The sequence below is a fragment of the Carcharodon carcharias genome, chromosome 6, assembly GCF_017639515.1.
Source record: "Carcharodon carcharias isolate sCarCar2 chromosome 6, sCarCar2.pri, whole genome shotgun sequence".
NCBI lineage: Eukaryota > Metazoa > Chordata > Chondrichthyes > Lamniformes > Lamnidae > Carcharodon > Carcharodon carcharias.
This window is the reverse complement of record NC_054472.1, coordinates 98,104,086-98,129,281: the sequence shown is the minus strand read 5'-3', so window position 1 is coordinate 98,129,281 and position 25,196 is coordinate 98,104,086. Positions and strand designations below refer to the sequence as shown.

General features: G+C 39.4%; 1 protein-coding gene across 5 annotated transcripts in view; it reads left to right on the top strand.

The window, feature by feature from the left end:
- Positions 1-25,196, top strand: part of fam110b (family with sequence similarity 110 member B) — a 159,669-nt gene that overhangs the window by 21,029 nt on the left and 113,444 nt on the right. Inside the window, exon 3 of one of the 5 annotated variants that reach the window (XR_005943331.1) lies at positions 7,551-7,624. The exons of 3 other annotated variants lie outside the window; for them this stretch is intronic. The gene's annotated coding sequence lies outside the window, so the exon portion shown is untranslated. Of the gene's footprint in view, positions 1-7,550; positions 7,625-7,972; positions 8,029-25,196 lie in introns of those variants that run through there. One more of the 5 variants, XM_041190094.1, reaches the window with a different exon arrangement.

Genomic DNA, 25,196 nt, shown 5'->3' with positions numbered 1-25,196 from the left:
TGACTTTCTTATGCGTGCTGCCTTAGACCTCTGAGTGCCACGTCCAGGTCACTTACATTTTGTACTTTAATGATATAGTTATATTGTTACTTCAGGTTGACGTGAGGCAGGTTTGGCTGCTTATTCATACAGTATAGAACAATATAACTAACAGCAGAGTGCATTAAAGCTAACTGATTTTAAGATCCCTTTCGGGAAGACACATCGCAATTTTAGGTATATGCCAACTGCAGTATAACTTCAACCTGGAGCGATGCTGCAATTCAAAACTTTTAAGGCATTGAATGCAATGTTTTATTGTTGGGTGAAATAGATGTACCTTTTGCATTTTCCTAACATGAACTATCAAGCTTTTGTAGATTGGAATGCTGCGATTGTCAAAGCATGAAAACACAGAACTTCATTGTCACTGCACTTCACTGTGGGTCAGATTAAGGTTGCCGTAATATAATTCCAGCTTGTCAACTGTTCCTTATAACTGGCAAGTATCAGCCTCAAGTTGTTCATTGTAGCCTAAGAGTAGGCATATTAAACTTAATTTAAGATTTATTTCCAGATTTCTGTTAAGTGCTTTCAGTGTCTGAAGCTTCTTGATGAAAAAACTTTGGATACGCCTCAGATTAGATTGCTATGTCCATTTTTGGCCTCCTCACATGCTAAGTGATATTGTGGCTTTGGAAAGGGTGCAGAGGAGGGCCACAAGATTAATGCTCAGTTTAAAGCTCAGAGTTGGGACTCTACACTTAGAGAAGTCTAAAGGAAAGAATGGCGTGACTTTACACAGCACCTTTCATGAACTTAGGACATACCAAGAAAGTATAGTCATGAACAAAGGAAAAAGCTAATTTGCACACAGCAAGATACCACAAACAGGAATGAGATAAGGACCAGATAATTTGTTTCACTTATGTTTGAGGGATATATATGGCCAGGGCACCTGGAATAATCGTTTAATCAAGGTTTATAAGATGATGGAGGGAATTGATTTTGTTTATGTAGACCATTTGCTAGAACTGAATAGGTTAGGGAGGACCAGGTGCCTCAGTGCACGCCCAAACTAGGTTAGAAGTTGGGAGCTTTCCTAATGAATACACCAACTGTGCAGCCTCATGCAGTCAATGCTGAGTCACTGAATCTCTTCAGGCAAGAATTGGACCTATGATTCTGGCTGGGGTGGAGATCACCTCTTAACAAAAGTTTGCACTGTAGCACATCAATCACGGCCAGTGTGATTTCTTGGATTAATTTTGAATGCCTAAAGGGGTCAGAGAGGAATTTTCCAGATTTCCTTAATTGACCTGGTTTTTCACGCCTCCCAGAGGATCACATGACTTTTTTAGACAGGCTGGGAAGTGTGTGTGTATGTGTATGTGTGTGTATATGTATATAAATAACACACACATAGGCAGGATGATCCGGATTTTTTTTCCCTGTCCATCAGTGTTGTATGCTTGTAAACATGCTCCTTTCAAATGTGGTAATCTTCTTTTCTTGTCACAAGACTGCTGTGTTTTTCAGAGCTTTCATTGGATGTGCTTAATATGTATTCCCGATTTACATTTAATACTGCTAAACATAATTGACTTCTAAGTGTGTTTGATCGTTGTTAGTTCAAACCATGGAATTTCTCTAGTGCTCTTATGTGTCACTGATATACAGGGCTAGATTTTCACCATCGAGATGGGAAGCTTGAGTCAGAAATTTATTGACTCGGCAGACCCATTTCCCCTTGAAGGTCCCCGCTGGCCATGTTTTTGTTCCGGGGAGGTGGGGGCAGGATGGAGTCAGGCCTGCCATATCCGGAGCTGGGTAAGTGGCAAATTGGGTTGGTTAGAAGGCCCACCTCAGTTTCCTGAAACTTTGACCCAGTTGTATTAAAGGCTATTAGGCCCTCTAGCCCTCATCCCTCACACCCCATTATTTCCATTCCACCTCCATATATCCTCTGCTCCCCCTGCAACCTCCATGCTCACTCACCCAGTACACACTGTAGAACCAGTGAGCCATATAATAACAATGGCACATCTTGAAATGCATTTTTTTTAAAAAAAACACTTATTTAGAAATCTGCTGAGAAAAAAAAACTTGCTGTTATAACCCTAAAAAATGTGAATCAAACAGTCATCATAGTATCAAAACAGAGGTCTTACTCACTTCACACTTTAGTCTTGTCCAAATAAACATACAGAGATTGAAAGAAAGAGTTCAACAAAAGAATAACTCTGATGAAGCAAATATTCCACTTCCCCCTATAAAAACAGACCCCTGCTGAACTAATCATTAGTGCGTCTTGGAGCCTCAGCCAAGCATTCATTATGAGACCATCTGTGAACTGTATTATCAGAAATGTTATTAATTTGGCAACCAGTCTTTTAAATATTTACCCCATAAAAAACATTTAATAGTTTTGAAAACTTCTATTTATCCCCTTTAACCTTTTATTCCTGGTATAATTTCAATGAACCTTTGCTATATCAGTTCCATGCTGTTACTGTTATTTTCCTTTAATGGAGTGCCCAATGCTACATGCTGTATTTCAACTGTCACCAAACCAATGTCTTGGTGAATTTGTGTATATATATATATATATATATAACTCATATCTGTAAAGGTCTATATAGCTATATTCCTAAATCTTCCTGTTCCTTCACTCTGGTAAGAATCTCACTGTTTAGGAGATGTATACTCTGTTCTTTTGCCCAAGATGAGCAATATCTGAATTTCTCTTAATTGATCTGAATTTGCTACCTGACTACCCATTCTACTAAACTTTCGATAAAGTCCTGCATTCTCGCTCACAGTTTCCTATGCCACTTAATTTGATGACTTTAAGTTTTCAATGTAGTCACCTTCAACTTATTCACAAATCATTTAAAAAAATGGAAAACGAACAATGTTTCAGATCAGATTCCTGGACACATTGCTTTCCACATTTCACCAGTCTAACAAATATAATCTTGTTTTCTGTCCATTAGGCACTTCTCTATCCATATGGCTACATTCTCTTTATTACCATTGTCTCAAATTTTCAATACGATTTTTCTTGTGTGACACCTACTGAAAATTCAGTTTTACAACATCTACAGCTTTTGCATTGTCTATGTACAATGTGATTTCTTCAAATTACATTAGTCATTTATGACTTGTCCTTGAACAAGTCCTTACAGAATGCCCTGATTAGCCCAAGCTTTTCTAAATGCGCTCTAATCTCTTCCTATGTTATGGATTCTAGCTGTTTATATACAATCTAAGTAAGCCTAACTGGCCAATAATTTTCTGTTATCCTTAATCGGAATGAAATATTTGCTACCCTTAAGCGTTTAACAGTTTTTGATTCCAATTACTTTTGAGAGGCCATCATTATTTCCACCATTATCTCGTCCATAGCCACCTTCGGTATTCTGGGTTACTTGTTACCTGCATCTCCTTTCAGTCTTTTTCAGTAGAGTTCTGAGTATGTATCCCTAGTAGTGACTTTTCCACTGGAACTACTACAATCCAATTTTTACATCCCTTTGTAAGAATTGAAACTGAAATGAGCAATAGTTTCCTCCCTTCTGAATTACAAAGTCATTTTTTAATTGTCTCTTTTGGTTATCCTTTTCACTCATGCTTGCTATGATACTTAGTTGATTGCTAGTCTGTTGGCTTTCATCATTTTTCTTTTTGTCTCCATTTTAATATTTATCATTGTTTCCTTCTGTACTTTTTCTCATACTTATGACCTGCCTTTTTTTTTCCAAAACCTAATTTTACTCATCCCTCTATAACCATGGAAACTCAGCATTTTTACCCCGAGTCAAATGTACCGAAAAGTCCTTCTTTGTAATTAACTATCTGTCAATCCTAGCCTACTGTTTGACCTGACATTTTTTTCAATCCATGAATCAGATTTTAGTTCCCCATTCATCTAACTGAAATTAGCAATTTTCCAGTCTAGTACCTCGAGCCTTGACAGCCCATTTTCTTTACCTATTTTCAGTGGGAATCTACTTATGCTATATTCACTTTCTCAAGTATTCTCCCTATACATTCGACTTCTTTACCTCGAAGAATTAGATGTACCAATACCTCCCATTTGTTGGACATGCAAGACGTAGATTAAGGAAGCATTCTCATTTAGAACTTGTTTGTCTCAGGACACTTTAGAATACTGCAGACCTTGACTAATTTGCTCACTAATCTTAACCTCAGTTGATTTCCTACTATATAGTGATCTATAATTATCTCTGATATGGGAATACATAGAATTGTGGAATTTTATAGCACAGACCGAGGCTTTTCAGCTCATTGCAAGTAACTGAAAAGCTGTTGTCTTCCCTATTCCCTGTCCATAACTGTTTAACCTTTTATTTTTCAATTAATTACCTACTTCCTTCCTAATAGTTATCATTAATTCTGTTTTCACCATTGTTTCTGGTAGTATGTTCCATGTTCAACAGCCCTCCTCATAGAAATTCTCCTAAGCTCTACCACCTTAAATTTATTTCCTTTTGCAATGAGCTTACCACCAGGATGAAACAGCTTTTCCAAATTACTTTATCAAAATTTGCCACCATTTGAACACTGCCACTAAGGAGAAGTGATAAATGAAGAGGAAGTCTTCAGAAAGTTCACGCAACACAGTGCTGTCTTCTGGGAATTTTAACGTGGAAACACCACAATTTAAAATTAGACCTCTCTTAACTTCCCTGTTCAAAAGAACAGAGTCCCAGTTGCTCTAGTCCTCAAATCTAACGCCTCTCAGCTCTGGCATGGTCTTAGTGAATCCCTTCTGCATCCTCTCTATGACCTTGATATCCTTCCTAAAGTAAGGTATCTGATACTGGACACAATAATATAAACTGTGATTTGTATATGTTTGGCATTACCTGTTTGCATTTGTACTCTATAGTTATGAAATCTAGTATCCAGTGTGCTTTTAATTTTAGATCATTTAAAAGTTTGTGGATTTGAGTCCCCAGGGTTTCTTGCTCCACTACTCCTTTTTAAAGTTTTACAATTTAATGTGTATTTCCTCTCCTTATGCTTCCTCCTGTGTAAGTATTCTGGATTCTTTGTCTTTGCAGTGGCGGGTGAGTTTAGGTTTCTTCCTATTGGTGTGAAGTGAATGTGAGTAGATATTCATTTCTAGAGGAAAAACAAGATCATTAGGAGGCAACAGGATAACTGAACAACCAGCTTTCCTACAGAAGTATTAAATTGGAACTTCATCTGTGCCAAATTAAGGAAATGTTCAAAAGACAAAAGGTCTTTTTTGGCGTCTGATTTGGGAAATTTCTTTTGGCAATCCTTCAACTTAGTGATTTCTTAAAATGCTTAAGAGATAAAATTAGTTTTGAAACACACGAAGTTTACTACATGTACAGCGTAGTAATCAGTAAAAGCTGAGAACTTGGTGGTGGGATAATCCAACAATAATATAAAATGAAGCTTTTACTGTTTATGGGTATAATGTGAATGAAGATCTGTTGGTTTTGCTCTGTTGGATTTTCTCATTGTGCTATGCAATTTTCAATTTTTTTGTCAGAACACCAGTATTGCAAATAATGCGTGGATGACTTTCTTCATGATATCACTTTCTACTATCTAGTTTGTTTAGAGAGTGCATGAAAATAATGAAGAAAAAAGACCTGTGGTTCTGTCTTTCATTGCTTCGCAGAAAAAGGAACTCTATACATCGTCACATTTTGCAAACATTATTTTGTTATTGTATTTTCTCATAGTATATCTACAAAACAAATGGCAATATTTCCTACAGGTTAAACTACAAGGACTTTCCTTTCACTACACTTGTATTTCAATACTTCCAAAAACACTACAAAATGTTGCATATATGGGAAAGGAGGCTAGGAACCAGGAAAAGGGAAGGTAATGGTTTTGAAACAAAAACAGAAAATGCTGGAAAAACCACTATTCTTTTATAACCCGAACTCTGAAGAAGAGCCATATTGGACTTGAAACTTTAACTCTGTTTCTCACTTCACAGATGCTGCCAGACCGGCTGAGTTTTTCCAGCACTTTCTCTTTTTGTTTCAGATTTCCAACATCCGCAGTATTTTGCTTTTATCTTGAGGTAGTGGGTTTTCTGGTTTCCCAGCAGCTATCATCCATTTGGCTTGCACTTCCAAATAGTTATGGCACCATCAATTTTCACAACGTGACAACATCATGGCTGTTGCTGAGTGTCTTGCAGGCAGTTGCATTACTCTGAAACTACCCTGCACCTCCAATTGAAATGAACTTGATTCATATATGCCACAGGATTATTTGGTGCCTAATAGCAACATTGATGTTATCAGTTACACCATGGGCATGTTTTTCTGGTCTGCAAGCAGGAGCAGAGCCCACTCGCCAACACGTAAAATATCGCAGGGATACATCAGGCATGTGTCCCAACATCACCCCGCGTCATTTAGGTTTTCGATTCGGCTGCACGCCTGCCGAACTATCAATGGCCTGTTAAGGCCATTAAAAAACTAATTAACCTCATTGATGGACCTGCCTGTCCAACCTTAAGGTTGGCGGGCAGGCCGGGAGCCCAGGCAGGCCTGGGAAAAAGCATGAAGCCTCATCCCCGGGCGGGATGAGGTTTCATGAGGATATTAAAATTTTTAAGAAAGGTTTCAATAAAACTTATGGACATGTCTCAACTCATGTGACAGTGTCATATGAGGGGACGTGGCAGGGAAAAATTTTACACATGTTTATTAAAAGTTTTAAATCAGGGCCGATCTCCCTGAGGCAGCACTTAGCTTGCGTGAAAGTGTGCACTCCCAGCTGAGGGAATCCCCCCGGCCCACACAGGGAGCGCATAGCGCTTCCTGGCGGATGTCACGCTGGGCGGGCCTTAATTGGCCTGCCCACAAAATGGCTGCATCCCTCCGACTGGGGGCGTAGCTCGAAAGGCTGCCTTCCGGTGCCCGCTCCTGCACTCTCTCACCCCCCTCCCCAACGGGGGGAAAATGTTGCCCCATGTGTTTTAGAGAACACAGCTATCTTATTGGGCCCACTCTAATTGATCTCTTCCTTTCTACTGGAAAAGTGGGAAACGCAGTGACACACAAACATTACTGCAATGGGCTGCTTGATGTATTGGTATACAATGATCGATTAAACTGGCTTGTTTCTGAGCTGGAATAGTGCTGGTAAGTTCAGTGCAGGGTTATCTACTATGCTCGATGCCAATCGAAGATTAGTCTCAAGCAGGTGGTACAACCTGATGAGCGCCTCATTCCTGAATTGTAGTTTGTGAAGACAGGTTTTTTTGGATATGTGGCAATCATATGACGTAATTCTTGTGTTGTGCCAGCACAGCTACCTGTCCTCCATCTGCCGGAATTTCTCTTTCAAACCAGGTAAAAGAACCAGGACAGCCTTTAGCTGGAGTAATGGGATGTTCACAGTCAGGGCGACTTGCAGCTGCATGACAATAGGAATGCAAATGCTCATTCTGTCCAATAAAAAAAAAAGCAGAAAGAATGCAGGCCCCCACAGATATGGCAACTTAGTATTGAGTATTGTAACTTGAATAACAAAACTGTTCGCAGGTCTCCCAGATCAAGATCTGCGCTAGAAAACGGCAAAAGAAATTTGGGCACCCATGCTTTCCCAACCCACCGGGCATACAACACAGAACTTGCCGAGAAATAAGAGCTTTGATGATAAATCCAGGAAAGAATTCTTCATAACAGGAAATCTGGACCTTTCCGGTGCATGTCCCTGTCTTTTATCAGGTTGCTTTTGGAAGCTCTGACCTTCTTGTCTGCATGTGTATCAAAATTGTTTATCCCAGACTCTTTCTCATTGTAAAAAATATAGACACATCTGTAATTAAAGCTGTTTACAGTTATCTGGGTCGATCGTAATCATAAAGTGATTCCTGGCTGGATTTGTTGATGTTAAAACTATTTAGCATCTTGTAAATTTAGAGAATCTTTGAGGAATTTTATAATCTGCTTGCCTAAAAATCCCCAAGGGCACCAAACACAACATCTGGAAGATTCACTGTGGCACAAAAATGTTATAGTAAGTACCTCATCAGTTACTTTACAGCCTTATAATTTCAAGCCAAGTCTATTATTTTGTCAACAATATTGTGTGATCAAGGTTCCTTTTTAGTTTGTTTAGAGAGTAGATTAAAATAATGAAGAAAAAAGACAGAGGTTCTGTATTTCACTGCTTCGCAGAGAAAGGAACTATACATCTTCACATTTTGCAAACATAATTTTGTTATTGTATTTTCTTATACCTACAAAACAAATGGTGACATTTTCTACAGGTTAATCTACAAGGACATTCCTTTCGCTACACTTGTACCTCAATACTTCCAAAAGCACTACAAAATGTTGCATATATGGGAAAGGAGGCTAGGAGCCAGGAACATATGTGATAGTAGGCTTTCGCATGTTACAGGAAGATTTTGCCAGTTCTTTTAGAAACTGGAATTTTTTTCTTATTTCTATGTGTAATTGCTCCAAAGTTCTAAAATAAACTTTATTTGCCCTTTGCAATCCTGCTGCCTTTAGTAAGGTATTGTGAGATGAAATAAGCAATTATCACCACTGCTTCAGCTGTCTCATGGAGCATAGGAGTTAGGTGGGTTAGACTTCCAGTTAACAATATGTCACTTAACACCTAAAAAGGGATCTGGTGGTTACGTGATGAGGAACAAGATTGAGGATTATAAAGCTAAGTAGAAAATGGGTTTGATCAATTTGGCTAGATTGGCTCATGTAGATAGCCAGCTGCTATTTGTTATTTTGAGCTTCATTCAGGTTTGGTCAATGAGGAATGCATAATAGAGAAACTGAGCAACAAAATCCCTCAATTTTTTCCAAGCCCAACTAATCAAATTCTTCAAGTAATCTCTTCATACTCTGTCATTTACCTTTTTGCCTCAGATGAATACATGCCAACTTAACATATCCCAAACCAAAATTCTCATTCAGACTTTTACCATTATACATCTAGATATTATTTCCTTTATCAGCTTTCCAACCTCTACGATTTACAAACTACACATTATCCAAGGTGCCATGCCCTGTGTCCTTGCCTGTACCAAGATTGGTATCCCTTCATCCCTCCTAACTAAGTAGTACTGCTTCACGCTCCTGGAGAATCAACGTTCTGCTGCCTGGACTCAGTTGATAGCACTTATGCTTTTAAATCAGTGGTTGTGATTGCAATTACCCCTCTATGAACAGGAATCATTGTGTAGTCCTATATTAGAGCTGAATTATCAGAAATGCTGTATCAGGTGAAACATCAAAGCATGCATAGGTGGATGTTTTAACAAAAGCACATGAGCTTTTCAAGGAAGAGCTGAAAGTTCTTAGTGTTGTGGCCACCATTCCTGCCTCAACCAATTCTACTAAAATCATACCTGGTCATTCATTCATTTGTTATCTACATACCTGTGATGTGTGTAAATTGGCTGTGGTGTCTGGCTATAAAAGAATAGTGGTTGCCCTTCAAAAGAGATTTTTTTTTTAAAGCACTTGGGAAATCTAAGGATGTGATAAGGTGCTATGCAAATGCAAACTCTTTCCCTCTGTTAAGATTATCCTTATCTTTAAATCCTCCCATTGTCTCACATTTGCCTATCTAAATGACCCCTTTCACCTCTATGTCCCACCATACACATCCTCTTCTGGTACTCCAGTAGCAGCCCCTATCTTTCACTTGCTACTCCTTTAGCCACCTTCCTCTAGCATTCTCTCCCTCACATCTTTACCTTCCCATCTTCTTCCCTACCTTCAAATATCTCCAAAAACTGCTTTACAGCCAGTGAAGTACCTTTGAAGTATAGTGTACTGTCCACTGTCCTGAATGATGCATGGAGACTTCCCTCCCTATGTAATGAATGCTGTAGAAAAAATGTGATTATTGCATATAGTTAGAAATAGCATATTTAACACAAGCGCGCACACACATCTGGAAAAAAAATCACTAAACCTATTCTCAAAATTGATTATTTAATATTAGAAACACATCAACAAAGTTTCCTGCACTTTCTGCAGTTCTTTTGTAAGTCTGGGGCCAGGCCTTAGGTGTTGGGTGGATAAATTGTGTGTGTGAGATAGTCATCGTGGGAGTAGGAGTTTTCACCCTGTTTTTGGAAGCTACATTGCCCAGAGTGCACCATCTCGTGTTATAGCCCAAGCAGTGAGAAAAGCACTGGGGAGTTGAGTTCCTGTAGACAGATTCTGCATCCATTAAAAAGCTAGAGTTTTATTCTTGCATCTCTAGAAATTGCATATCCAGATTGTTCTGTGATCCAACTAAGAACATGAATGCATAACAACTATGTTGTGCATGTGACAGGAAAAATAAAATAAGATTTCCTTTTTTTAGCATTTTACATTGGTTGGTGAGTAAAAATTCTATGCTATTGGTGTTTGAGTTGAACTATCTGACTTGTTGAAGGAGTATTCATGTTTGTGCTAAGACCAGAGATGGATTTTCTATTCACTGAGGCTTTGACAGTTGGAAAGGCTGCTCTGAACAGTCATACATCATGACCAACTAATTCAGCAAGGATTACAAATCCACATGGGATGTAAGGGAAAGAGAAAAACAGATCTGTTAGAATTGTGTAAATAACCAGGGAAAAGCGAGGATTTGGGGAAGAACAGGGAGAGGCAATATGAAATAAAGGGTACAATTCTAAAGAGGGGCAGGAATAGAGGGGCCCTGGAGGTATATATGTACACAAGTTGTTGAAGGTGGCAGGGTAGGTTGAAAAAATGGTTAATGATGCATATGGGACGCTGGGCTTTATAAATAGTAGCATATGTAACAAAAATAACACACATAAGCACACAAAAATCTGGTAAGGAAATTATTAAATCTATTCTCAAAATGGATTATTTATTACAGTATAAAAGCAAGGAAGTTATGGTGAACTTTGTATCAAAAGCTGGTTGGGCCTCAACTTGAATATTGTATCCAATTCTGGGCATCATACATTATTTTAGGAAGGATGTAAAGGCATCGGAGAAGGTGGAGAAAAGGTTTGCAAGGAAATGAGAGGCTTCAGTTACACGGATAATTTGGTGAAACTGAAATAAATTGGTTAAACATGATTTCCCTTTCACAAAGCCATGTTGACTCTGCCTGATGACCTTGTCTTTGGTAATGGCTTCTAACATCTTCCCCATGACATATATTAAGCTAACTGGCCTATAGTTTCCTGCTTTCTCCCCACTCCCTTTTTTAGTAAAGGAATTATATTTGCTATTTTCCAATCTAATGGACCCTTGCCCGAATTTAGGGAATTCTGGAAAATTAAAAACAATGCATCAACTATCTCATTAGCTAGTTCTTTTAGGACCCTAGGATGAAATCCATCAAGACTCAGGGACTTGTCAATCTACACTTCCAACAATTTGCTAAGTACCACTTCCCTGGTGATTGTAATTTTCTTGAGTTCCTCCTTCCCTTCCAATTCTTGACTTACAGCTGAGTCAAAAAGTTGCAGGTTTGCGAAGATGATCTGGGCTGACACAATGGTGTGATATTGAGGAAGTGCTGTTTTTTGGATGGGATTTTAAACCAAAGCCCTGTCTGCTCCTTTGGATGGATGTAAAAGATGAAAAGTTTGAAGGAAAGCAGGGGAGTTCACTCCATTGTCCTGGCTGAAATTAATCCCTCAACCAACCCTTCTCTGTTTGTGTGATCTTGTTGTCTGAAAATTGGCTGCCACATTTCCTGTATTACAGCAGGGACTATACTTCGTAAGTACTTAATTGACTGATAAGTGTTTAGGGAGATCCTGAGGTTGTGGGGATTCTTGAAACATGTATGGACTTATCTCTTTGCCCAGTATGTGTTTTATTTCCATTTTATATTTTGATACATGATAGTGCTTTTAATATAAAGAAAGGAGTGTGATGGCTTGAAGTGATCTGTCATATAAACACACCTTTCTGTAGATTCCAACCTGCATATGGTTCTGGATGGTGAAATGTAATGATAAAAGATAAGGCAGGTTAACATGTGGCTGAAGAAATGGTGTAGGGATGGGGTGGGGGGCAGGGGGAGTGGGTCCTTAGATTCCTGGAACATTGGGGCTAGTACAGGTGCAGGAGGCATCTATTCAAGGTGGAGAGGTTACGCCTCAACAGTATTGATATCATTGCTTTTTCAATAAGGCTGTTCTGCTTTTGGGCAGGGCTTAAACTAATTTGGCTGGGAATTGTCACCAAGATGAAATATGAGCGGAGAAACTAGCTGCACAGAGGTTTGGGAGAGAAGAATAGCACTAGATTTAAAAACTAGTTTAGAAATGGGAGGGATCAGAGGCAAATGCATGGCAATTTAAGGTGTGTTCAGAGTGTGTAAGTAAATGCACATAGTGGTAAATAACATTGGCAAGCTGCAGGCACAAGTTGTGGCATGGGACCATGATATAGTGGCAATAATAGGGGCTCTTTGAAGCTATCCGGATCTCCCACTCCCCTACCTTGTACCCATAGCCCTGCAAATGTTTTGTTTTCAAGTATGAATCTAGTTTCCTTTTTGAAAGTTACTACTGAATCTGCTTCCAGCTGCCTTTCAGGCAGTACATTCCAGATCACAACCTGCTGTGTAGAGAAATGTTGCCTTGTGCTGCTTCTGGTTCCTTTGCCGATCAAATCAGTTCCCTTTAGTTACTGGCCCTCCTGTCGCTAGAAACAATTTCTCCTTATTTACTCTCTTAAAGCTATTCATGATTTTTGAAGACTTTTATCATATCTCCTCTTAATCTTCTCTGCTCTAAGCAGAATAATCCTAACCTCTGTAGTCTCTCCACATAATGGAAGTTTCTTATCTTTGGTACCATCTTGGTAAATCACAGCCAGCATCTTCTGGTTGGCGAATGGGGGAGGGGCCCGCTTGATGACACGTAAAATGATGTGGGGACATGTCAGGCGTCATTTAGATTTTCAGCTGGGCCTGTTAAGGCCATTAAAAAAACTAATTAACCTGATTGATGGACCTGCCCGTCCAACCTTAAGGTTGGCAGGCAGGCCAGGAGCCCAGGTGGGCCTTGGAAAAAGCATGAAACCTCATCCACAGGTGGGGTGAGGTTTCACAAGGGTATTTACATTTTTATCAAATGCGTAAATAATAGTTATGGACATGTCCCAACTCATGTGACAGTGTCACATGAAGGGACATGGCAGGGAATTTTAATTACTTTTATTTCAACTTCTGAATCGGAGCCGATCTCCCTGAGGCAGCACTTTTGCCTCAGGGAGATCTGTGTGCTCTTTCGTGCACATGCGCAAAAAAGCGCACCCCCGGCTGAGGGAAACCCCGCCCACACAGGGAGCACATGGTGCTTCCTGGCTGATGTCACGCTGGGCTGGCCTTAATTGGCCTGCCCACCTAAAATGGTGGCGCCCCCTGGACTGGGGGCGCCGATAGGAGGCATAACCACTCCCACACTTCCCCCCTCAAAGGGGGGTGGAGAGGAGGGAAGAAATGTTGCCCCATGTTCCAACTGAGACTAACCTAATGCAGTGAACTCTATGCCAAGTCACTACAGATCAGAAAGTGAAAGAAGTACTGCAGGAAGAGAGGAATTGATTACAAAATTAAGAGAGGTTATGCTTCAGTGTTACAGGGCATTGGTAAGACCACATCTGGAGTATTGTATGCAGTAATTGTCTCCTTATTTAAAGAAAGATGGAAGTCCATTAGAAGCAGTTCAGAGAAGGTTTACTAGACTAATACCAGGAATAGGCGGGTTGTCTTATGAGGAAAAGCTGGACAGGCTAGAAGAGTAAGAGGTGACTTAATTGAAACCTTTAAGATCCTGAGGGGTCTTGACAGGGTGGATGTGGAGAGGAAGTTTCCTCTTGTGGGAGAATCTAGAACTAGGGGTCACTGTTTAAAAATAAGGGGTTGCTCATTTAAGACAGAGATGAGGAGAAATATTTTCTCTGAGGGTTGTGAACCTTTCTCAAAAGGTGGTGGAAGTAGAATCTTTGAATAGTTTTAAGGCAGAGCTAGATGGATTCTTGATTAAAAAGGTGAAAAATTATTGGGTGTAGGCAGGAATGTGGGGTTGAGGTTATAGTCAGATCAGCCATGATCTTATTGAATGGCAGAGAAGGCTTGGGGGGCCAAGTGGCCTACTCCCCCTTGTTGATATGTTTGTATTCTTGTTTTGAGTGAACCAGTCAATAAGTAATTTATTTGTTTTCATTTGGTCAACATACAGTAAGTAGATTTACAGAAACTGGTGGGAACTGACATCTTTAAAGCACAATGGCACTAAATACCTTACTGATCAGCCTGGGGAGTTACAAAAGTAAACTGATTAATTTGATGGACAAATATATTCTTATGGCCAGAAAATTAAATTGATTCCTGAAGGCAGAGAAGTCAAATTTGGCTATACGACTTAGAATTATGCAAGGATCATGCCATTTTGGTTGGCTGCTAGCCTGGATCTATTTTCAGGTAGCAACATGACTTGCCATTGACAATTTCTGAGTTTTAGTTTTTTGATTGTAAGTTACCATTGTGGAATTCTTTGGTCTTTCTCAATTTCCAGTCTTTAAAAAGACCCTTCAGCAGTTACTGTGCATCTATGTCTACAGCGTATTCACTTATATTGGTATCTAGACAACTGGTTGTTCTGAGCTTCCACCTGGAAATCTGCCAGGCAGTATACTTTCCAGCAGCTGGGATGTTGGTTGGTCATGAAAAATATCAAGCATGCATATCACAATCTTGTGGTTCTGGGGCAAAAGTTTTGAACAGCCGGGTAGAGTTTGTTACTGCTCTGCTGGAGGTTAGCAGTGTTGACCGACCCAGTTGCCACCTTTTGTAAGAAGGCGTCCATTTCACAATGAAGGTTTACCTTTGATTCTAGGGCCTATTGAAGTTACCATTTATGTGGTTTCCAACATGCATTTGATTATGAAGACCCTTTCAGTAAATTTGCTTCAACGGTTTCAATGGTTTCTCTGACCATTCTCCCCACCCCCAACTTTCTGTTGCATTGGTTCATGTGGACTGCATGTCAGATGTTTCAATCCCATGACATGTCAGGCAGAATACAGTCGTTCAACTGTTCTAGCCTTAGCTTATAAAGAATGTTAACCATTCCAGGAAAAAATTCCACTAGCTGAGGTTGCCAAGCTAAATGATGTGCAGCCAGGTTCCTTCGCTCTGAAATGTGCAAAGTTAGTTATAATATAGTATCTGCAGTCATAGAGCTACACCTAAAACACACTCTATTTTAGTATAGGCTGTTATACCCTACGTAAACTGTTTTTCAGGCTGGTTGCGTTCTCATCCCTTCAAGTCTAGTTTTGTGTGAGCCATATAGATCTCCCTTGGTTCCTAGCTGGAACTTTAATATAGTTCTTAAAATAAGTTTTGGTTCTGCTGTTTAAATTTTTTCAACAATGTGATTTGTAGTTTCTTACATGGAAGATGGCATTATTAGTTTCAACCCGTAGGGTTAGTGAGCTTGCATGCTGTAATTGTAGGTCAGCCCTATTTGATTTAACATGAGGGTACTGTAGTTCATAGGATTGAAATAGAATTTGTCCTATCTTAATATTTAAATTTAAGGTAGGACAATGGTGTATATTTTTCTTGCACTTAGCAATGATGAGAATTATAAGTTTCATTGTTAATGTCAGAGGGAATTGGTTAGTTCAGTTGGCTATAGCGTGATACAGAATGACAGCAACAGTGCGGGCTCATTCCCTGTACTGGCTGTGGTAGTTCATGGAGACCTGCCTCCTTGCCTTGCCCCATGTTTGATGTGGAGCCCTTCCAGTTATATGACCAATGGTGTCTCTCTAATAGATGGAGATGCCTATGGTTCTTTGCGGACTACAGTTAATTACCCTTTTGCTTTTGTGTGTACTGAACTTGGGCCTTTAGGAAGTACTGGGAGATATTTTTATTGTGGAAAGAGACTTTGGTTAACCCAATCATCAGGGAAGGTATTGCACTGTGTTATTAGTTAGTAAACATCCCATAGATTCAGTTACCAGTTGCTCAATCCACAGCTGCTGCTCAGGCTCCTTTTGTTTCTATTGATTGCGTCTTAAGGCAACAACATGAAGAATGTAAATTAGATATATGGGCAGTGCTTCAGCAGCAAGGATTGAGATATCCCAAGCAGAATCTCCTTCCTCCTAAATTGTTATGGCTCCTATTGTGTGTGAGGGATACCATCCTATGCCTACCTCCCACACACAACCTATTGGGGTGGTTGTTGTTTTAAGGTTAGGAAACTTTGAAGGAACTATCATGAAGATGTGCTTATTTCAAATAATGATTTTCAATCCACTTGGCTGGAAACTTGGACATGAACTTTTAAGAACAGACTTTTAAAACAACAGGCTAAAAGGGATTGCTGCCCCAATTTGCATCACTATGCATTCTGCATTCACTTCATTGGGATGGAGATGTTGGGTCTGCGAAGACACCACCAGAGACAATAAACCCCTGAGGAATGTAAAAGACCCTCTCTCCTGTGCCATTAACAAGGCATTAAGACAAACACAAATCTAAATCACTTGGGCCATGAGACAGTGATTAAGGTAACCTTGCAGACATGGGCTAGTCAGGCTACCTTTAGGAACACACGAACAACAACCTCATTTGGGTTCCCCCTTTCCTACAATTGAGAGACCAAGTCACATGACCAGCAAACCCCTTTCGTGTTTTGAAAAAAACACATTTTGCAGAGAGTTGATGCTGATGAACTGAAGACTAGCAGTTGAAGCTGTTGAGCCTCCTATCACTCCACCCTTCCTGGTAAGTTTTGAACCCTATTTGCTGATAGAGATCAACCAGAGGCATGCTTGCTGCAAACAGAGACCTTTTAAAACAGAAATCCCACTCAACACCACTGCCTCCAGAGGAACAACCAAATTAACCATCCGCAACTTTAAATTGATATATCAGAACCACCGAAGGGGTATCTGACCATATATTCCTTTTACTTATAAACTCTAATTTGATCAACCTATCTTACCTCACTCTGTAATCTGTGTGGGTGTGTGTGTGGAATTTGAGGTGTATTTTATTCTACCAGAACAGTGTAAGTACGATAAAATTAGCCTTTTTGTTAAACTCAAGAAAACCTGTCCCAATGGTTCTTTTATGATCACAGTGCATAAACAGTTAAACACTTACAGAATTGGCAAGTACATCCTTTTTAATTTGATTTAAAAAAAACCCTGTTACAATCAAACAAGGAGTGGAAAAAGAGGGGAGCCATTCAACTGCTCCTCACCTGGTCATTACAGAACCCAGTCATTGGAAAGTGCTGGTCAGAAGGAACTTCAAGCCCTGCATCCTTTTATAAAGCTGGAGCTAGAGTTCATTAAGCAGGTGATCGCAATAACGCCCAACCAAAAAATGATGTGTTTTCCCCAATACCAACCAAGTTTTTAAAAAAAAACGAGGCAAAGAATGCTTTAATTCAAATATTTACAGAAACATTACAAGTAGGAAATCTTACTTTACAAAAACTGTTTGTGTCTTCAGAGGAAAGTAAGCATCCTGGAGTTTGTCAACAACTATCTTTATGTTTCCGAGCATCAAATTGTTTTTTCCCTTGGAACTGAGCCTTTTGTTCATTGGTCTGTGAAATACTCTACTCCACACAGCCCTTCCAAATTAATGACATTTTATGGAGAATAATATGGTGTGACATTCTAGTCTGTTTCTATTTCGTACATGAACAATTTTGTACAGTGGTCCTCTACACTAGATGGGTGGCCAACTACTAAGGTTTATACATATAAATGAAAGATGGCACATAAACCAAATATATATAATGTCCCTTTCTAGCATTTTCCTGCTAAGAAAAACAAGGTTTAAATTTATTTTAGTGGGTTTTCTTGTCTTAGAAGCTGAACAAATAATTCAATAGTAGAAATAACCACCCCATTGAAAATGTTGATTCAGTCTCAATTGAATTTCTAAGTGTTGCTTTTACAGATGTTTAAAAGGATACTGAAGCCTACTTTACCCATTTCCATCAAACCTTTTGTCACGTAATCTCTCCTGCCCTCCACCCAGCCCAGACCAGACCTTCCCTTTTGTTCTCCTCCCCACCCTTTCACTTACTCTAAACCCATTCATATATTTCTATCCTTCCTCAGTTCTGAGGAAGGGGTCATCATCGACCCGAAATGTTAACGCCGTTTTTGTCCACAGATCCTGCCTAACCTGCTGACAATGTCCAACGTTTTCTGTTTTTAGTTCTAAGAACATAAGAACTAGGAGCAGAAGTAGGCAATTCAGCCCCTTGAGCCTGCCTCGCCATTCATTATGATCATGGCTGATCTCATTTTGGCCTCAACTCCAATTTCCCGCCCTCTCCCTATAACCTTTCAACCCATTACTAATTAAAAATCTGTCCATCTCCTCCTTAAATTTATTCAGCGTCCCAGCATCCACTGTACTCTAAGGTAGTGAATTCCACAGATTCACGGCCCTTTGAGAAAAGTAATTCCTCCTCATCTCTGATTTAAATCTACCACCCCTTAGCCTAAAACTATGGCCTCTCATTCTAGAAACATCCGCTCCACGTCTACTTTCTTTATCCCCTTTAGCAGCTTATATACCTCAATTAGATCTCCTCTCATCCTTTAAACTCTAGTGAGTATAGGCCTAAACTGCTCAATCATTCCTCATAAGACAAGCCCCACATCTCTGGAATCAATCTAGTGAACTTTCTCTGAACCACTTCCAGTGCAACTACATTCTTCCTCAAGTAAGGGGACCAAAACTGTGCACAGTACTCCAGGTCCAGTCTCGCCAATGCCTTGTACAGTTGCAACAACACTTCCCTATTTTTATACTCTATTTCTTTAGCAATAAATGCCAAAATTCAATTTGCCTTTCTTATTACCTGTTGTACCTGCATACTAGCTTTCAGCGATTCATGCACGAGGACACCCAGATCCCTCTGCACTGAAGCATTCTGAAGTTTCTCTCCATTTATAAAAATAAGTCACCTTTTTTATTCTTCCAACCAAAATGGATAATCTCACACTTATCCACGTTAAACTCCATCTGCCAAATTTTGGCCCATTCACCTAACCTGTCCATATCAATTTGTAAATTTCTTATTTCTTCCTTGCAACTTACTTTCCCACCTATTTTGCTATAGTACCTTCCCTGAATCCAATTCATTAATATAGATTGTAAATACTTAGGGCCCAAGGACCGAACCCTGTGGCAACCCACTAGTTACAGCTTGCCATCAGAAAAAGACCCATTTATCCTGACCCCTTGCTTTCTATTGGTTTGCCAATCCTCTGACCAAGCTAATATATTACCCCTAACTCCGTGTGATCTTATCTTGTGTATTAATCTTTTGTGCGGCACCTTATCAAAGGCCTTCTGGAAGTCCAGATATACCACATCTACAGGATCCCCATTATCCACTTTGCTTGTCACTTCTTCAAAGATCTTTAGCAAATTAGTCAAACACGATTTGCTGTTCATAAAACCATGCTAACTCTGATGGATTGCATTTTGACTTTCCAAATGCCCACTACTACTTCTTTAATAACGGATTCCAACAATTTCCCAATGACAGACGTTAAACTAACTGGTCTATAGTTTACTACTTTCTGCCTCCGCTCCCCCCCCCCCCCACCCTTTTTGAATAAGGGCATTATATCAGCATTTTTCCAATCCACTGGAACCTTTCCAGAGTCCAGGGAATTTTGGAATGTTATAGCCAATGCATCCACTATCTCCGCTGCCACTTCCTCTAAGACCCTGGGATGTAGGCCATCGGGTCCTGGGGACTTGTCACCCTTTAATCCCAGTAATTTGTTCAGTACTTTTTCTCTAGTGATGGTGATTGTTCTAAGTTCCTTCTCTATATCCCCTGTACTACCTGTTAGTTTTGGGGTGGTACTAGTGTCCTCCACTGTGAAAACAGGCAAAATACCCATTAGCCTGGGGTAGATTTGAAATCATGCCCCACAGGTGAAAGGCCAGTATCTAACCCATTGAGCCACCCAATATCACTTCCTTTATACCCTGTTTTGAAGCTCTTGGACAAGATTATGTAACCACCAAAGAAAATAACAATTATCCATCTACCTTGTTCTGTTTCCACCCTTCATCCTTTCCCTTCATTGTTCCCATAGATCCCTCTTTTACTTCATAAATGAATAAACAATAAATTGTATCTAATACCATTCTTAGTCTCTCTTCACTACACAGCCCCCTCTTCCCATATTGAAATTCTGAATTGTGTGCCTCAATACCTAACTAACTCACTTTGAGTTTTATTACAAGGGACTGATTCTGGCTGGAACCAATTCATAGGCATGTAGAATATGTTTATACCCATGCTGCAGCTCCTCTCACCTCCTGTAGCTGAGTTGCCTGCAAGGCAGGATTGTTTTTCTTACAATTAGGGGCCTTCCTGGTCTGGTGCTTTCCTATTACCTTAGCAAATTTAAATTTTCAATAAATTGAAAAGAATGCTTTTGACATTCTGTTTGAGTTGTGGAAATGTGTATGCATTTTCCTCTTCATTTTCTGCTTTAGGGTAATTGAGTCATCACTTTTGGTTACTCCTAGTTTGTAATTCCACACTTGAACCAGTTATGCACGTATAGCTATGTGAATATATATTATTCCATGTGTGCTTAACGAAAGTATATTCTAATATGCCTTAGTAAAAGCATTCATGTATGCTTTTTATTGCATTCATTTTTCATATGTAAATTGCACAAAGCTGTTAAAACACTTTATAAAAGTTTTACATTATTCTAAATTGCTTTGTGTGCTTGCCTCTAAATGTAAACAAAGTCAAATATTGTCAAAAACTTACACCATGAACTTACTTACAAAATGTTTTGGCAGTATTTTGGCATCATTTGTAACCTTAGCCCTCTTAGTATGCATTAGCTGTGTAGTCAGCTCCTGTATCACCATAATGCTAACATTATTCAAGCTTGCCCACTAATCTAAACATGTTTTTTTATGTATTAAAGATGAAAGCCTTGCCATCCCCACCCTCTTAAAACTAGCTTTCTCTATTTACATTTATAGAGTGAGTATTGATGATTCAATCAGAAAAGCCAGTTGAAAGGATTTAGTTAAATTAATATCTGTTAATTGGCACCATTTGTTTGGTACTGTGACATGTAGCTTTATAGAACACGAATGGGCCATTCGGTCCAATTAGTGTTCATCCTCCAGGTGAATCTCCCCTCCCTCACTTAATCTCACCCTATCAATAAAGCCTTGTACTCCTTTCTCCCTTGTGTACTTACTTAGCTTCCCTATATGATGCATTTCACTGTGATTTTCTCTGCCCTTTCCCTGAAGACCCTTGCTCCTATTAGTGTATAGTTCCATTTGTACTGCCATCTCTCTTGGATATCTGATCTAAAATATACCTTTTTGTGTGAAATTCCAAAGCATGTAAGGACGCTGTGTGACCACAAGAGGTATCACAGCCCAACCTTATTGTCTCTGAATAGTGATCAAAAGAGATCATTTCAAAACTCAAAAGTATATTAAAATTAGTGATTAAAAATTATGATTAAGTTTTAAAATGGATACTAATGCTAATGTTTGTTTAATTACAATCTTTTAATATAAAATTTCTGTCAATCAAATGACACCAGTCTCTTTTCAAGTTGCTTCAAAAGGAAGAATTGAATGTCTTATGACTGATTAATGCATGGTGTATACTGTTTCTCTATTAGTATATTTTTCTATGAAGGTGCGTCAAAATTTGTTGACAGGGTTGCACATGATTTTGGGTGGTTTCTGTTCCTTTTTCATATAGCAAAACATCCAAAATCATAAATGGAAGCATAGGAAGCCTATTTTGCTTATTATTTTATTTGTGTTGATGTAACATTAGTTAGAAGTAAATTAAGCTCTGGTTCTAAAATTTTGTTCAGTTAAACATGCATAGTTTTAAATTTTCAACTGTCTATCTACTTCCGTACTTGGGTCCTGCAAGGAGAAAGAAAGATAAATGATGTGTAAGGTTGTTTTGGGTACATCTACTTGTGGAAGCTTTCATTCTTGTGTTGAAATTAAGATACTCTGGAATGACAAAATGAACCCTGCCAACACAATTGTCTATTTATCTAACATCGGAGAGCATCCACAGACAACTTGCAAATATTTTGTTACAGAAACCTATCTTGTTCCTTTCTTGGGTCACATCTGGGGCCGTAGGCCTTTGAATATGGGGCAGTGTACGGAAAAAGCGAAATGTACTTGCTCCAAGCCTTATTTTTCTAATCATCCTCCTCTAGGTCATCCTAGGAGCCCCAGGCAAGCCAGTGTGATCCTGTTAAATTCGACTCACCAGGTATAACTAATGTTAACTGATCATGTGTTTTCTTGAAGTAGCAAATGCAATATTTTCAAGCATTGCTGGGTATACAGCATGTGTTATGTAAATAAAGTGGCTGATTCACTCTCTTGTTCACGTGCAATAAATTATTGAAGCTTGGTCATTTTGCTCACACAGCTCTGTGTGTGAAGTAAAATTGTAATGAAGTGTTGTCTGCATTTGTCTTATATTCACAAACTTTGAGGAAAATATTGCAATTCGGATTGAATTAGTTTATTCACATTAACTTGTAAGTATATATTTTGCATCACAATGAATTGTGAATATAGTTGGATTAGCAGTCCATTTACTTCATAGTGAAGATGTCAGCATGAGAAAGAGCATGTGCAGGATAATGCAGGTGCCTTTCTTCCATGAGAGGCTGACATCAGCACTGGACAAGTTTAAAGCTTTACATAGCAGCTGTAATCTTCATGCTGCATTGGAGAGAATAATCGGGGATATGCTTACAGTTGATATGAGAACAAGCGTTTGTGCTCAAAGCACAATGAGTAGTGTTATTTCAATATTGTGATTTTGGAGTGAGGCTAATGCACCGACTGGCAACTCCAGTGAGGATCCTCAACACTGGGCAAGTAGGTACCTTTTACTTTTTATATGTTTCATAAAACACATTTGTGCATAGAAATTAATACTGTTGATCATGGCTATTGAATTTAATATTGCTGGATGTAATATAATTTATACTCTAGTGGGACATAACAGCAGATGTGACCCATTATTATTGTAGCAGGAATGAGCTTATTGTTGGCTTATTTTGACGACTAGAGCACAGAGTGGTCTAGGGCACAGTAGTGGTGTGCTCACTGCTTATACTTCAGTGTGCATGTAATGCCTTTGGATACCTTACTTTATTCTGTTCATTTTGCTCTTATAAACATGTTTATGAATGGCTATGCCTGTCTGCACTTTCCAAGTACATTCCAGGATTATTTGATTACACAAGGCCTCAAAGGCTTGGCATTAGATCCCTTATCAGCATTGTTTGTTTTGAGATAGTGTTTGCCTTGTGTATGCATTATTCAGAGTAGAAATGCCAATTTAATGTTGGAATGATATTTTTATAAAGCAACAATTTGTTTGAACAATTTTGCAAATTCAGTTCAGCAAAAGCACAGCATCCTTTCATAGGCACTGGATTAGGCCCAGGTCCTTAAGAGTATTTAGGTGCTGTATTGAAAAATCAGCATTTAATTACTATTATTGAAATTGTATTGATCTTGCATGCCACATCATGTATTTACATTTTAAAAGAAACAATTTTGGGCAGTAAAAACAGAAAATCCTGGAAAAATTCAGGCGGTCCGGCAGCATCTGTGGAGAGAGAAACAGAGTTAATGTTTCGAGGCTGTATGACTCTTCAGAGCTAGAGAGAAGTAGAAATGTGATGGTTTTTATACTGTTTAAGAGGGGCTGGAGCAGGGGGAGTCAAATAGAAGGTCAGGGATAGGTGAGAGCTAAGGAGAAATTTGACAACGATCTCAAGGACACAGGAAAAGGGTGTGTTAATGTTAGTGTTAAAGACTAAATAAGTAATCTGCTATTAACACATACTGCTATCTTACCTTTATGCCACTATCAGTACCACTTTTAGTCTTTAACACTCCCTTTGTCCTATGTCCATGACATCTTTGTCAAATTTACTCTTAGCTCCCACCTATTTTGCTCCACCTCTCTTAAACAGTGTAAAATCCATCACATTTCCACTTCTCTTTAACTCTGAAGATGAGTCATACAGACTCAAAATACTAACTCTGTTTCTCTCTCCACAGATACTGCCAGAACTGAGTTTTTCCAGCATTTTCTGTTTTTATTTCAGACTTCCAGCATCCACAGTATTTTGCTTTTATCACGCTTGGCCAATGTGCTTATTTTTGTAAATTTTTGTTTGTGATAGTTTTATTTTTAATAATAATAATTGAAGGTAATGCACAGCCTTTCTCCTTTTTGCTTTAGAGGAAACCATGCTCATGGGAGTGTCTATTTGTCTTTTCGAAAATTCAACCACGGGATGCGGACTTCGCTGGCTGGGCCACTATTTATTGCCCAGCCTTAGTTGCCCTTGAGAAGGTGGTGGTGAGCTGCCTTCTTGAACCACTGCAGTCCACATTGCGTAGATGCACCCAGTGCTGTTAGGAAGGGAATTCCAGGATTTCAACCAACCACAGTGAAGGAATGGCGATATATTCTCAAGTCAGGATAGTGAGTGACTTGGAGGGGAACTTCCAGGTGGTGGGTGTTCCCATCTATCTGTTGCTCTTGTCCTTCCAGATTGTAGTGGTTGTGGGTTTGGAAGATGCTATCTGAGGAACCTTGGTGAATTCCTGCAGTGCATCCTGTAGATGGTACATTCTGCTGCTACTGTGTATTGGTGGTGGAGGAAGTGAATGGTTGTGGATGTGGCGCCAATCAATCAGACTGCTTTGTCTTGGATGGTGTCAAGCTTCTTGAGTGTTGTGGGAGCTGCGCTCATCCACGCATGTGGGGAGTATTCCATCACACTCCTGACTTGTGCCTTGTAGATGGTGTACAGGCTTTGGGGAGTCATGATTCCTAGCCACTGACCTGCTCTTGTAGCCAATGTATTTATATGGCTAGTCATTACAGTTTCTGGTCAATGGTAACCCCCAGGATATTGATAGTGGGGAACTCAGTGATGATAATGCCATTGAATGTCAAAGGGAGATGGGTGGATTCTCTCTTGTTGGAGATGGTCATTGCTTGGCACTTGTGTGACACAAATGCTACTTGCCTCTTATCAGCCCAAGCCTGGATATTGTCCATGTCTTCCTGCATTTGAATATGGACTGCTTCAGTA